Here is a 13,885-nt window from a genome sequence, read left to right on the forward strand (position 1 = left end):
ACACTTGACTCCACACACCCTGTCATCACGTTACGCCCTTCTGTAACACACCATGCTGACATGCAGCCTCGTCTTGTCTGGAGAGCCGCACCAATCAAGCTTTCATATTTTGTTCTCTTTTTGTTTTTCTTCTTCTGATACTACCCTGTCTTCTTGGTGCAGGCGTTGCCATGGCTACCAAGACACTTTGAATGTTTGGAGGGTTTGTTGAATTTTGATAGACACACACATACACTCACACATTGCGCTAGCACAACCTTACATAGATTATGGTTATTAACACAGCAGACAGTGAAGAGACAGCTTTGGGCTTTTGTGATGAGTGCGTGTCTTTTGATGTACCCTCACGTTCCCTCTCACCGTCGATGCATATGCTCACTTAGGCCAGCAGTGGCAGTTTTGTCGTCACACATTTATCTCCTCTAGCCTTGATTTTGTTCCAATTTGCCAGTTCGTAGCCCCTGCTGAAAGCAATATTGCCCATCACTGCTGCCTGGAAAAGTTTCCCCCTGTGTCATTAGCAGTCAGTTGCCAAAGTGATTGAATTCACACTACACTGGTTATATTCCCGAAGGCATTTGTCATATTTCTTGAGGCTGACTTCACTTCGTATCTGATAAAATTCAAAGCATTTGTGAATCTGCAGCATAGGTAAATTACAAAGACTGTTCCACATACATGTAAACCCGATAACCTGTAGATAACCACTAATGTATAAATTTTAGCTTTCTTAAAGTATGTAAATTCTCTGCTGTCACTTCCCAGATTTGTAAATCATATAAATCAGCTGTGTTGTGACAGCAGATAAACACAGAGGCACATTAGAGGCGACCAGGCAGAAAATTGCCAGAGTAGGCGAAACACTTGAGAAGGCCATCAACGGAAATGCATATAAACACAAACAATGAGAGAAACAAACACCAGTAGAAACAAACACAGAGACAAACAAATTTGCTCTGCTTCGATGAATCCCAGCATTGGGCTGGTAGAGCCGTCTGGGCTGGCGCTGGGCCCCAGGGTTAGTTCAAATGACTTCATTTAGATTCAAGGAAATAGGAAAAATAAAACTTTATTAAAACCATGCATTCATTTTGCTCTCTACAAGTTTCCCTGCTTATTCATTTATTGATTGCAATTCACCTGCTTGGTAATTAAGTCATTCATTTATTTTGCATGTGGTTGCTTTTCACTCAGGACATGTCCCACAAATAAATTAGTGCAACATATGACTGACAGCAGAGACAGAAAATAGCTGCCAAATAACATCCCCCTAATGGGAACATTGACAGGAAGTGACTTATGTTTTGTGTTTGGGTGTGTGTGCGTGTGTTTGCGTGTGTGTGTGTGTCAAATGCTCCATGCAATAACCATTTCATCTTTAAGCCCCGTCTATATACAAAGCAATTAGTTTGTCACCTATTGATTTTCAGTCGACAGTTGGTTGTTAGTGGACGTTACAGGCTGTGGTTGCCAAGGTAACACTCCTGTGTATTTCCAACCACAAATATTTCAGAGTGAAACAGTCAGTATGTAAAAATATTGCTAATATATGGACAGAGCTAGGTCTTTTTGCTGAATAACAAAGGGGAGATTGATAGGAGAGCTGCTGAACACCATTACTCTATCTGGGTTCACTCAACATTCCAAGCATGCTATCAGCATGGTAAGTCTTTCTGGTAGGGACTTAAGTCCTGGACGGTGCTTCCTTGCTGTTAATGTTTGTGGAACTCATGCCAGTATGCAGCACCAATCAAATGTGTACGTCTCTTTAGTCATGACCTTAGGTGGTGGTTGTTGATGAGACCCTAACACGTCTACACAGTTGGGTACAACAGACGCACCCAATTTACCAACAAACCACTAAGAACATGTCGGACAAATGTGCTGTCCCACATGTCCAAATTATCTAAATCTGTCATAGGGTAGATAGAAGGGGGCCCCTGGAGGGGGTTTATGGTTGCCACTGCAAAATATGCCAAGAGGTAGCAATCTGGGAACCCCATTTCTGAATGTTTTCCACAGGGCTAACAATTACTCAGTTTGCCTGTCCTGAGTTATACAGTATGTGCTTTTCAACCGTGTTTTCGCATGTGATTATTTATTATAAATCTTTACCCTGGTCTTCCTGGATCACAATCATCTTACCAGTACCAGTTAAAGCCATTAGAATTTTTTCAGTAGTGTTTTCTGAATACTGCCATGTAAAGTCTCACTTTTACACCTGCTATGTCAAGTTGTTCTTTTTCTGCATCAAAGACTATTGAGGTGTTGATGATTTTGACGAGTCTTTTTCTTCTATTTGTTCATTCACAGTTGAGGAGAGTGAAACTTCTAGTAGATCTTTATTTAGGCCCGATATATTCATAAAGACACTGCCTGAGTGAAGTCATCCAACTCTGTCAGAAGAAGTGCTCATTATGTTCTGCATCGGCCGCTATGAAACAGTTTAGTTAACCAGTGACAAACTGACCTTTTCAGTGTGAGAAACTGCAACTCAGTTCCCACTGTCATCTGTGCTTCTTCTTTTTTTTCTTTTTTCTTTCTTTCTTGCAGTTCCTTACTAACCACATGCAATATTTGTCTATTCTTTTGTCCCTCCCTTTTTCCCTTTTCAGTCCCGTTTTTCCCATTTCATCCTTTGTCATCTCTGTCTTCTTCCCTCTTTCCATCCACTCTCTCCTCCTCCTCCTCCTCCTCCTCCTCCTGGAAGCCTGACCTTCTTACACGGTTGTAAAATACAGTACGTCAGTGATGGATTGCTGCTCCACCGGGGGGCGAACCAGTGGCTTTGTAGCCTAGCCTCATTGATAATCATTAGCAGTGGCTTTTAGGTTCCAGTTATACAGAAGGTAAGCTTATAGATATGTGGATCAGCGTTATCCTCCATGCTGCTAATTAGAGGATGTATTACTATGATGAGTTATCTGGTCAGATGGTCACATGTTTTTGTAAACTCACCATGCTGCAGCTACAGCTACACTCTTTGATCTCTTGCCGATTGAGCTCTTTCCTCTTGTTCACCCACTCCCTCATTACCTCAACAAGTCAATTAACAGGAGCCAGACACCTTGTCTTTGTGTCTTTCAGCTAAGGGTGTCAGAGTTACAGCAGTCTTTCCATTGTTTCTGGTGGCTGGAACTCAGACTGGTACACAACTCTGTGTTGCCCAGCTCGGAGGCTCTGATGATGGTGCTGGCACAGAACAAGCTTTCCTTTTCCCTCTGGGTCTCCCTGGCTCGGGGAGCTGCCTGCCACTGATAAACTCAACTGTGTGTGTGTCGTAAAGACGCTCGCGTGTGTGTATCGGTGTGTGTGCAGACGCACATGTGCACATGACACATGTGTTAATTATTCAAAGTGTATTAAAGCTTAAAGATGCATCTCCAGATGCCTCTCTGATCGTTGCCGTGGTTAATGGAGAGAGACAGATGAGATGAGAAGCGAAAGGTGGAGCATCCGCGATGAAACATAAGGGGAGGAGTATGGCAGTGGCCTAGTTGTTAGAGAAGAAGCAAGCATTCTAAACCGACCAAGGGACACATTTAAGAAACTATGCCCACACTTTATATGAATAAAAAAAAAAGAGGAAAACACTGAATTGTTTTCCTTTGAATTGCTAAAACGCTATGAACATGCATTTTCTGATTCCCTTTGTTTCCCCACCAGTTCAGCAGTTAACAAGAAAACTAAAATGTGCTAATATCACCTCTGATTATGGTTCAGAAGGTTGTGTGGAATAAAGCTTAAGAATCGGAACTGAACGAGGGCAGTGTGACATTTCTGAGCTACTTTCAGGGTTATGTGTATTGAAATGAAAGGTTCAATTCTACCCTTTACAATGAGCCTAAGCATGTCCACCTTGCGCCTTCAGAAGAAAGCCAGCATTCTAATCAGTGACATAAACATAAATTCCATTCAAGCAGATTCCAGGGAGGCAATAATATATCAAGAGTTCTCTTATTGTAGTTTGATTTGGTAACACATACATCAAATTAAACCTTGAATCTTGCTCTTTTGAAGAAGACCAAACAAGTTGTGCTTGCACAAACACAGATAAACACAATATCATGAGAACATTGCTTGAAGTATTTTTAACTGTTCTCTCTCAAACGAAAGTTCAGAGTTGTGAATGAGATTCACTTTTAATTAAACTTGTACCAGTGGTCTTATAGCACATTGGACCACACTTTAAGGAGTCAATAATCAAGTGAAATTTATTCTTAGTTTGTATGCTCAAATAAGATTTAAAAATTGAGCAGTTAACAAATCAGAGGATAGAGGAGAGGAAGGTGTGATAAGAGCAAAGGGATAGACAAAGGAAGCTTAAGAAATTGTTAGGGGAAAGGAAATAAAAAGTGAAAGAAGTGTTGATCTGCTGAAGTAAGCAAAATTAGAGATATCCATGTTAGAGGTATTAACAGAAGGAGAGAACAGATGCATCAAGTCAATGAAAGGAGGAGAAACACGGAGGACTAGGAGGAGGTTGTGACATATGTTTAACCATTCAGGAGATGAAAGGATACTCGAGGGTTGTGACACCACACGTAACTTGTGTCTCCTTAGCATCTACTCAATAATTCCATCTCATTTAGCAAATGCTATCTGCCCTACTTTAATCTTCCCTAGAAGCCAGGCCGCTTAAATTCCATTTAACACTGTTGTAAGTTTACTTTCGAGTTACAGAATGTGTATTTGTCTGCAAAAGACTAATAGGAAATATTCAAATATCACATATGATTAAGTCAGAGAATTCTAAGTGATTTCAGCTATTTAAATTATTTAGTTTTTTTTCTCAATGTGACATTTCCACAACAGGGAAGATTTCATGTATTTAATGATTATTATTAAGAATCTAATAGATGTAAACTATCTACAACTATATGTAAACTGTAAAATCAGTTCATATTCACTATTGAGTTCACATCATGATTTCTTGCGTTGTTTATCTCATCTGACCTTACATCCCTCATTCCAGTGGCTTAATGACTCTCACTTCACATCTGCTCTGAAGACACATGAGTAATCACAAGTGGAAAATTGTTTTTGGAAGATTTTATTTTATTTTTTATGGTGCTCACAGTCTCAGTGGGTAACTGTAATGGCCATCAAACTGTTGAATGGTGCGCCAAGGAGCCATTAGGAGAGTCATTAGCGAGGGTATCACTTCTCCTCAGTCCATTGTTCTATGCTAACAGAGATGATTTGGCAAACTCTTTAAAGCCTAATCACTTATACATAGGTATAGTTCTACTCTAGATGTGAGGCCATTTTGTTTCCCATCTTTTCTCCAGTCCTACAGCATCCTCGTATAACACTTTCTGTTATAGTATTGTATGACACATTCTGTGGTCTTGCTAGATTGGTATTGCTAATGAAGTTAAGTAACAGTGTACATTCCTTTTTTTAGTGTGTGACAATAGGTTACCCTTGAGGTAGCAAGAAAAGGTAATAAGTTGCTTTGATTTTTCTTCTCAACTTAAAAATAAAAACTTCTCTGTTTAAGCTGTAATGAAGCCATGGTGTTGCTTATGTTCATACATTTATTTAAGTCTCAGAATTTCAGTTCATAGCAGTATGAAGTCTTTATGTGTACGGCTTCACCCCTCTCGCTCCTTATCCCCTATGGTAAAGGAGTGCGAAGAGTGGGTGGACACTCCAAAAGGCTTCCAGCACAGTTCAAAGCGTCTTTTATTCAACAGAGGAGCTCCTGGTATGCTGCGATGGGGTGCCTGCCCTGCTTCCACCTGAGACTATGACTGAGGAGCTCTGTTCATTTGAGCAAAATAGATGAAAAGTATTCTAGTTAAAATGAAGCACAGGGGATGAGTCACAATTCTGAAATAAAAGATGAAACAGGTCTCACAAAGAGGTGTGATCCTTTTCAAAAGTTTTCTGGCCCCAGTGAATTTGCATACTAGATACTGCCACTATCTTTTGTTGTGAAGTTTGCCGGGTTGTGTAATGTTTAAACTTTTCCAACCTAGGACCTCTGGGACCAAGAAACTCATTCTCTTTTCCCAAGACTGTGAAAAAATGCATATATGTGACAGGAAAGTTGGTGCGTTTGTCACTGGCTTTCTACTGACCTTGAAGGGTTGGATAATTCTTAGATGGGTCACAGAGATCTCTTTTTATTCACTGGGTCATAGTCTAAAGTGGGTTGTCTGTTTTTGGTTTGCTCCCACGTGACAAGGAGCACTTTGTCATTTTCTACTCATAAGCTGAAACAAAATTCATCAAATTCTGATCCTGCAGGCTGAGAAGATGAGAGCGCAGGACATTCTGAATAGCTTCTTGTTATCTGTCATGTAGCCACTGTGTCACAGAAATACACACATGCACACTCACAAACAGATTATGTATTTTTAGAGGCTCCTATTGATCCACTAGCTGATGCTTATCGTCTACATCCTCCTATTTGACCATCCAGTGCAGATAGCAAGACACACAATCACTATTGGGCATCACAGATAGCACACAGGGCCTTGCTATTCAAATGGATACATGTGATGAAGAGCCTCACGTGCAGTGACAGCCTCAATGGACACAGTCTCTTTTCTGCAGCGTGATTGTTGTCCACAACTTGACAAAATGTCTAAAAGGCCAGGTGTTATTAAATAGTTTGAAGTAACAAAACACACAAATTATACTGGTGAAGGATGGTCAGGAAGTAACAGTTATGTGATATTTTTATCAAATGACAAAATTGTTTTCTAATTGTTTTATTCAGTTTGACTTAACTTTTTAGTGGGTTTCAATTTTTCTTACTGGTTTAGATGACTGGCCCGCAACTTTATTGTTCACTCTCATTGCTTTCATATAGGGCTGCTTCAAACAATTATTTTTGAGATTAGCCGATTAATCTATCTGATTAATTATTTCAATATATATACCAACTATTTTCTGAGTAGTCAATTTATCATTTGGTTAACTACTAAAATATAGCAGCATTTTCCTATTTTTTATTGAAACATCCTGATGACATAATTCAACACAGTACCTGTGAATGACTAACCCATTTCAGATCTTTAGGTTAAACCAAATTATTCTATTCAACAAAAGTTCAGTCTTATTTAATTAAGACATGTTTACTATTTTTTGTAATTAATTAGTATTCCGAATGATTTCATTTCATTGACTTGTGCTGATTGTATTTGGAAATGCATCTGTATTATCCTGTAGAGGGTCAGCATTCATACTCACATTAACCTTTTGCATGTCTTTGTGAGAGGAAACACAGCAGACGCAGAGAGAACATGTAAACTGCACAAAGACCCCAGCCACCCAGCAGGTTAGAACCCAAAACCTTTATGCTGATTAAAATCACTGATAAAGGTTGCTTGCATCCACTTAGAGCAGAACATTGATTCAAACTTATGTCTTCCAACTTGAGAACGGACAGAAAATCAACGCAGTTAGCATCTGTTTTTAAGTCTCTTCTTTTCTACTGGTCGTATTATTGCCCTCTGGAATAAAATTATTAACGTCAAGTTTCTCTCAAGCGTCCGAGTTTAATGCATTTCCTCCCTTTTGACATTTGGGTAATGACTTTTTTGTAAACACTGTAACGTGTTGACATAGCAATTGACATTAAACAGCAAAGATGAATAAAACTTGAACATTGAAGTCATTTCTGGTCAGTTTGTGTCACGACTGTCTGTGGGGATAGGACACGCAGATTCAGTCACAGACCAAGAACCCCGAGATCGTGGTGATTTAACCGGTTTATTGCCAAGACAGAGGTACCAGGTGGTAACAGATAATGCAGGATGACAAAGATGGGCCAGAACCAGCTAAGTGGGGAATCCAGGAAAAGCTGGGTTAGATATGCTGGGAGGGTGGCTGGCTGACTGGCAGAGCTGGGTGAGGCTTCCAGGGAGAACACGACAGAGCAGGCGAGTTGATGGATGCAGGAGCTGAGGCCAGGGAAAACAACAGTCAGTTATTGCAAAAGAAGAACTCAGAACTAGAGGCTTGAGCCATGGCACTGTACCACTAAGGTAAGCTGACGATCTGGCAATGAGTGGAGAACTGAACCAGGATTCATGGAGGGGAGTAGATGGCTGATGAGGATCCATTGATTGCAATCCATTGATTGCAGGTGTGCAGGTAAGTGGCTCCATTTCCGTCCAGCTCCAGACCAACCTCACGGAGAGGCAGATACACCCAACAAGGAACACACACAGGAAATCCTGACAGTTTGAGCCATTAAACCTCATTGTCTAAAGGCTGGACAAAAGCCAAAGAGTCCAACAGGGCTGACAAAAAAGTTGCACCATGGTCAACTTTTCTGTCAGCTCTACACGGTAGATACAGCCCCATAGACTGTCTGTCATGACCCTTTGCACACCTGCTGTGAGTGCGTTACCTTCTGTTAGTAAGGGTATAACTACACCGATTAGGCATAACATTATGACCACCTTCCTAATATTGTTTAGGTCTCCCTTGTGCCTTCAAAACAGTCATCAGAGAACGGATATAGGCCTTCTGAGGGTGTCCTGTGGTGTCTGGCCACAGAATTTTGTGTTGAGGGGAGGGGCCTCTGTGAATCAGGTTTGTTCTAGTGCATCCCGCAGATACTTGATCAGTTTGGGATCTAGTGAATTTGGAGGCCAGGTCAACACCTTGTGCACCTAAACTGTTTTTGTGTGTGTGCCTGCAGGCTGCATCCTGCTATGCAACTGCTGGTCTGGTTTAGGTGGGTGGTACATGAATGCCAGGTCCAGAGTTTTTCCACCAGAACACTGAATTGTCACAAGATTGTCAATATTATTCACTTCACCTGTCACCTGTGGTTTTAATGTTGTGGCTGAACAGTGTATATTAGTGTCTGAAACTGAGACATTGCTCAACAGATGACTCTTCCTCTCTCTCTCTCTCCTGGGATATGCAGTCATCATATCAGGTCCTTTATTTATTTGTTTGTGTGTGTGTGAGAGAGAGAGAGTACTGGTCGATGGGGCCTCACCCCCTCCTTTCTGAAACGGTTCACTGGACTGTAACGCTAATCCGCTGGGACCCTCTACACTGTGGTGACCCCCCCGACACTTACACGCACATAGACAAACACATACAGACTCCCTCATTCATCATACTTGGAGGCTGTCTGCGCCTCAGTGAGGTACTTTCGCCTGTGAAAGCCAATCGGGCCTCTCGCTTCATCTCTGACATCACCCTTGATGTAATGTCTCCATCCTGGTAAAAAGCAACTATAAGCGAGAGAAAGAAAGAAAAGAAAATACAGTATGTGATACCTTAAGATGCATCAGAGACAATATAAGTTAAACACATGTCAGTTTTTTTTAGTCTTTCTTCCATCAGATAAATAAACTTGTGCCTTTTTCTTTTATAAATAGTCTTTCCAAAGCAATGGGATAATTCAACTTTATGAGTACATTGCCACCTTTGTAAGTGAAATGTGTGTTTCCCATTCTTTCCCTCTCTGTCTCACTGTCCTCTTTTTGGATGCCCTGCTCAGTGTTCCAAGTATTTTCCTTTTTGAAGGAGATAAAACAACGGTACAGTATTGGGAGAGGGAAAGGATAAGCGAGTGAGGAGAGGGTGGCTGTAGAGGAAAGGAAAAGTCAATATGAAAAAGCAGCAGAGCGTTCTAGACAGCTGGGCTTCATGACCATAAAATGTCATAATGCTTGTTAATGCATTTTAGCATACTGTTCTGAGGCTGAGAAGACAAGAGAAACAATGAAGTGATTAAATTTATGATTGTCGCCGCTACATTTGGGTTTACCTGACACTCCAAACCCACTATCAGCATGGTGAATTTGATGGTAGCAACCAAAGTCATAGTAGATTAGTGTTAATTTTGTCACCTATTTTTAATTTAGTCTTAGTCTTAGTCTTGTGCCAAATGTCCTTGTTAGTTTTAGTCATATTTAGTCATTCACATATCTTTTTTTCTTAGTCAAGTTTTAGTCGACTAAAAGTCTCGTCATTTTTAGTCTAGTATTAGTCAAAAGAAAACTCAGTATATCTTAGTCAAGTTTTAGTCAAAACATTTTAGTCTTTTTTTATATAACAAATTATTTCTGAGATTATTTCTGATAACCATTTCAGTCAAATATCGAGCCTCTTCCTTCTACCTAGCATGTCGACGTCTGCACCCACTCTGGCAGAAATCTCTGGTGTTTGCTACTGTCTATCTATGGGTGTTCTTGCTCCATGTAGTTTCATGTTGCAGCCACAGGTTGGCAGCATAGCCACAGGCTGGCAGCAACAGCACGAACTCATTCGGAATATTTTGAAGGCCTAACAGTTGAATATCGTATTTTACCTGAATATAAGCCGCACCAGCTAAATTTTGGGGAAACTACAGATTGTGCCATATAAGCCGCACCCGACTATAAACCGCTGGTGTTTTAATGTTTAATTACCGTAAGGGTTTCTTCTACCACGGAGGGGATTGTCGGGACAGAAATGACTGTTTGGAAACGCAAAGCGTCCCATTTATTTACATTTGACAAACATAAATCTTTCGATCAATCAAACAAAAAAATCAATCGATCAAACTTTCACATCTTTGACATTACAAACAGCATTCGTGCAGTGCACAAATAATACAACGGTGCGCTCCTGGCGCACTTCCTGCAGCCATAGTACCATAGTGCAGTATAACAAAAAACAAAGCTTACAACGCTTGACGAGGCAATAACGTTAAATGGCTAAATTTAATTCGTTTTTAAAAGTGCTTGCCTGTAACACGGCAGCAAAAGTGCAGTAACCCGGCTGCTCAACAAAATAACCAGCATCTTTTTCGAAAACAGCCAACACAGCAGTAAAGGTGCAGTAACACGGCCGTTTACTGTATCAAAACAACCAGCCTACTATACCAGAAAAGTCAGTTCTTAATCCTCGTGTCATCGTCTATGACATGATAGTGCGCCCCTGGTGACCGTTAGCTGTAAAAATCCATCCGCCGTTGTATAAGCCGCAGGGTCCAAAGCAAGTGACAAAAGTAGCGGCTTATAGTCCGGAATTTACGGTAGCCTATTCTATCTCATGATGAAAAAGTAGAGACAATTGTAGACGAAACTGAAGAGAGATTTTATCTTAGTTTTTATTTTATGCAAAACATTATAGTCTCGTAGCCTGGGTGTTCCCATACTGCTTTGCGCGCGATTTCATTCTCGCTGCAAAAGCAGTCTGGAAACCATCGCCCATATTTTCTCCTGAGATAGGGAACCAATCACAGAACGGGGGGGGCAGCAAGACGATGACGACGTCTATGCGCGACACCGAAACTTGTAGTGTGTTAATCCAACATGACAGCGGACCTAACGTTACCGTTCGATGCAGCCTTAGACAGTGTTTTAAGTAGCTTAGAACGCAAGTTTATTTTAAAAAAAGAGCAACGTTTGGCGTTGAAAGACTTCATTGCCAAGAAGGATGTGTTTGCTCTGCTACCAACAGGCTTTGGCGATGAATCGCGCGCAAGGCAGCATGGGAATTACCAGGCGCATTTGATAGACATTCGTAGCGCCCAATAAACGGCTCTAGGCATTTGTAAAACCACGCCTCAAATACGAGAAAATAAACACGTAGTTTCCAGACCAGCATCTCATTGAGATGTGCAGTCGCGTCAGCCAGGCTAATAGTCTCGTCTTTTTTCGTCAACAATAATGGATGTTAATTTAGTCTTAGTCAGCGTTTTTGGACAATGGTGCAGTCTCATCATCGTCTCGTCTTACTCATGGAAAAAAAGGTCGTTGACGAACATATTTAGTCTCGTCTCGTCTGACGAAATTAACACTATAGTAGATGGTGTTGGTCTGGAAAATGTATTTGTTTGCATATGTCCATCAACTAAATCAAACTCTCTCATTGGACATTTTCTGAGTCAAGTTCATCACTAACATTTTATAGTCTTGTGTTGTCACATTGCTGCATGTCTGTGTGTGCCTCTTAAGCCGTTGGGAAATAAATATGATCTAAATGCTTCTTAAAACTTTTGGCTTTGACAATATCACTGTTGACTTTAGTCTGAGCTAATTCTCTGAGGCAAACTACGGAAACACTGAAACGTTATGACTACATGGTTTAGCCCAAACCTCACTCTTCTAATAAGCAAGAAAACGATATGTTGCCTGTATTTTAAACATATCTGCTTGAATAACTTGAATAACTTTGAATCACCCTTTTTTCAGTGTGTAGTTTTGTTTTAACAGCATATATTTTGTATTTACCAAGAAGAGCACAGGTGACGCTAATACTTAAATATTTACGGATAGCTCTCCTCTGTTAAAGTAGTGCAGTAAACTATAACCACCATTCATACGTCAACATTAAAATGAGTGCAGTCACCTTTATTGTTATTATTTACAGTGGTACGTTTTTTACCATGGCTTGCAAAAATGCCTGCATACTTAAAATTTCTGGCATTTCTGCATATAAATTCAGCTATTTTTATTTTTTAGCAATCAACAAATTTTACTTAAATATGAATTATAATTAATACTTCCAAAGTATGAATATGGGGCATAACTTTGAGATTTTAAGATTTACAGTTCAAATAAGGATTGATTTTTGAACAGTGCATAGACCTACAAAAGCAGCTGACAGAAATCTAGTAGAGATTTGCATTTGTATTATGGAAGACGAACACGTACCATTTTCTTATTTTTTCCTAAAGGCTTACTTTACCACCTTTGATCACAGTATCTGTGTATTCGGGCCTGCGGCTACTGTAAAACACTCTACAGACCTAAGCACTAGCTTACTGCACAGAGCCAGAGGGGAAGATGTGTGTGTGTGAAAGACAGAGATGTGTATGTGTTCAGTTTGTGTGTATTTTGGACATATCTATATAGACATAGATGTGTCCTTGTGTGTTTTTATGACAAGTGTTCTGTGACTCCCATGTTGCAGAGCTCCACCCCTGCTTCGCTCTGTTGGGAATTTGACCTTCTCGACTCTCATCACCCACTTCAATAAAAGATTGTATAGCTTCCAAGACATCGCCTCGCCTCCTCATCTCCAAAACTCCTTCCTTTGCGCTTCACCTCTTTCACCCTTTCTCATCTACTGGCTTATCGCTACTCATCCACTGCACCACATCTCAGACTTACAGTGCAGTAAATTTAAGTCTCAAAGGTGCATTCCTGTCAGTTCTCATGTGCCGAGAAGAATCCAGCGACCATGGCTTGGAGCTATATGACTGAGGAAAGTCCTCTCTGAAAAAGAGGATGTTTGTACAGTTAACTGTAATACTTGCAAACAAGGTTCAAAAACAAGGTAACAATGAGAGAGAAAAGAAAAAAGAAAGAGAAGAAGAACGCTATACATAGTGTGACAAAAAAAAGCGACAGGATGAATGAAAAGAGTAGGGAGAATGAGCGGGATTAGAGGAATTCCCTCTGGTACAGAGATTGTTGTGAGCCATTGTGTAAAACTGCTCCCCTATCTGATGTAGACTCAGCTCTGACACCTGTCACCACTCCTAATGAAACGGCTCCCACAGTCCTCTGCTCACAGATCCTTTGTTCGCTGCCTCTCTCCTTTGTGTGTTTCCATCTCTTTTTTTCTTCTTCATGGGTTTGTGCAATTGTGTGTCTTTGTAGTGGATATATAGGCCCTGTGTGGGGGATGCTTTTGCATGTGTGTTGAGACATGAAGGTGTTATGCTCCGCAGAGAAATGTGGTGCTGTACTTTTTATTCTAACTGTGATGCAGGAGTAATAAGGAACATACCTTGGTGTATGTGGCTATGTCTGCATTGTTGAAGCAGTAGAGACTAGTATGGGCAGCGGAGAGGCACAAATGTGAAGTAGTCTCAGCGTGTGTATGTGTGTATGGTAACCACGCTGGACTTCCTTACACAATCGCAGCAGATGCTTGATTGTGGTCTTTATAACATTAACACTGACTGCTA

At 40.6% G+C, this 13,885-nt stretch overlaps 1 protein-coding gene across 1 annotated transcript in view; it reads left to right on the forward strand.

Moving 5' to 3' along the window:
- LOC311494174 (plexin-A1-like) overlaps positions 1-13,885 on the forward strand; it is a gene marked incomplete at both ends in the record, with an annotated part of 32,936 nt that overhangs the window by 12,576 nt on the left and 6,475 nt on the right. The gene's annotated exons all lie outside the window — the stretch shown is intronic.

Source organism: Chelon labrosus (assembly GCF_963514085.1).
Source record: "Chelon labrosus genome assembly, chromosome: 10".
NCBI lineage: Eukaryota > Metazoa > Chordata > Actinopteri > Mugiliformes > Mugilidae > Chelon > Chelon labrosus.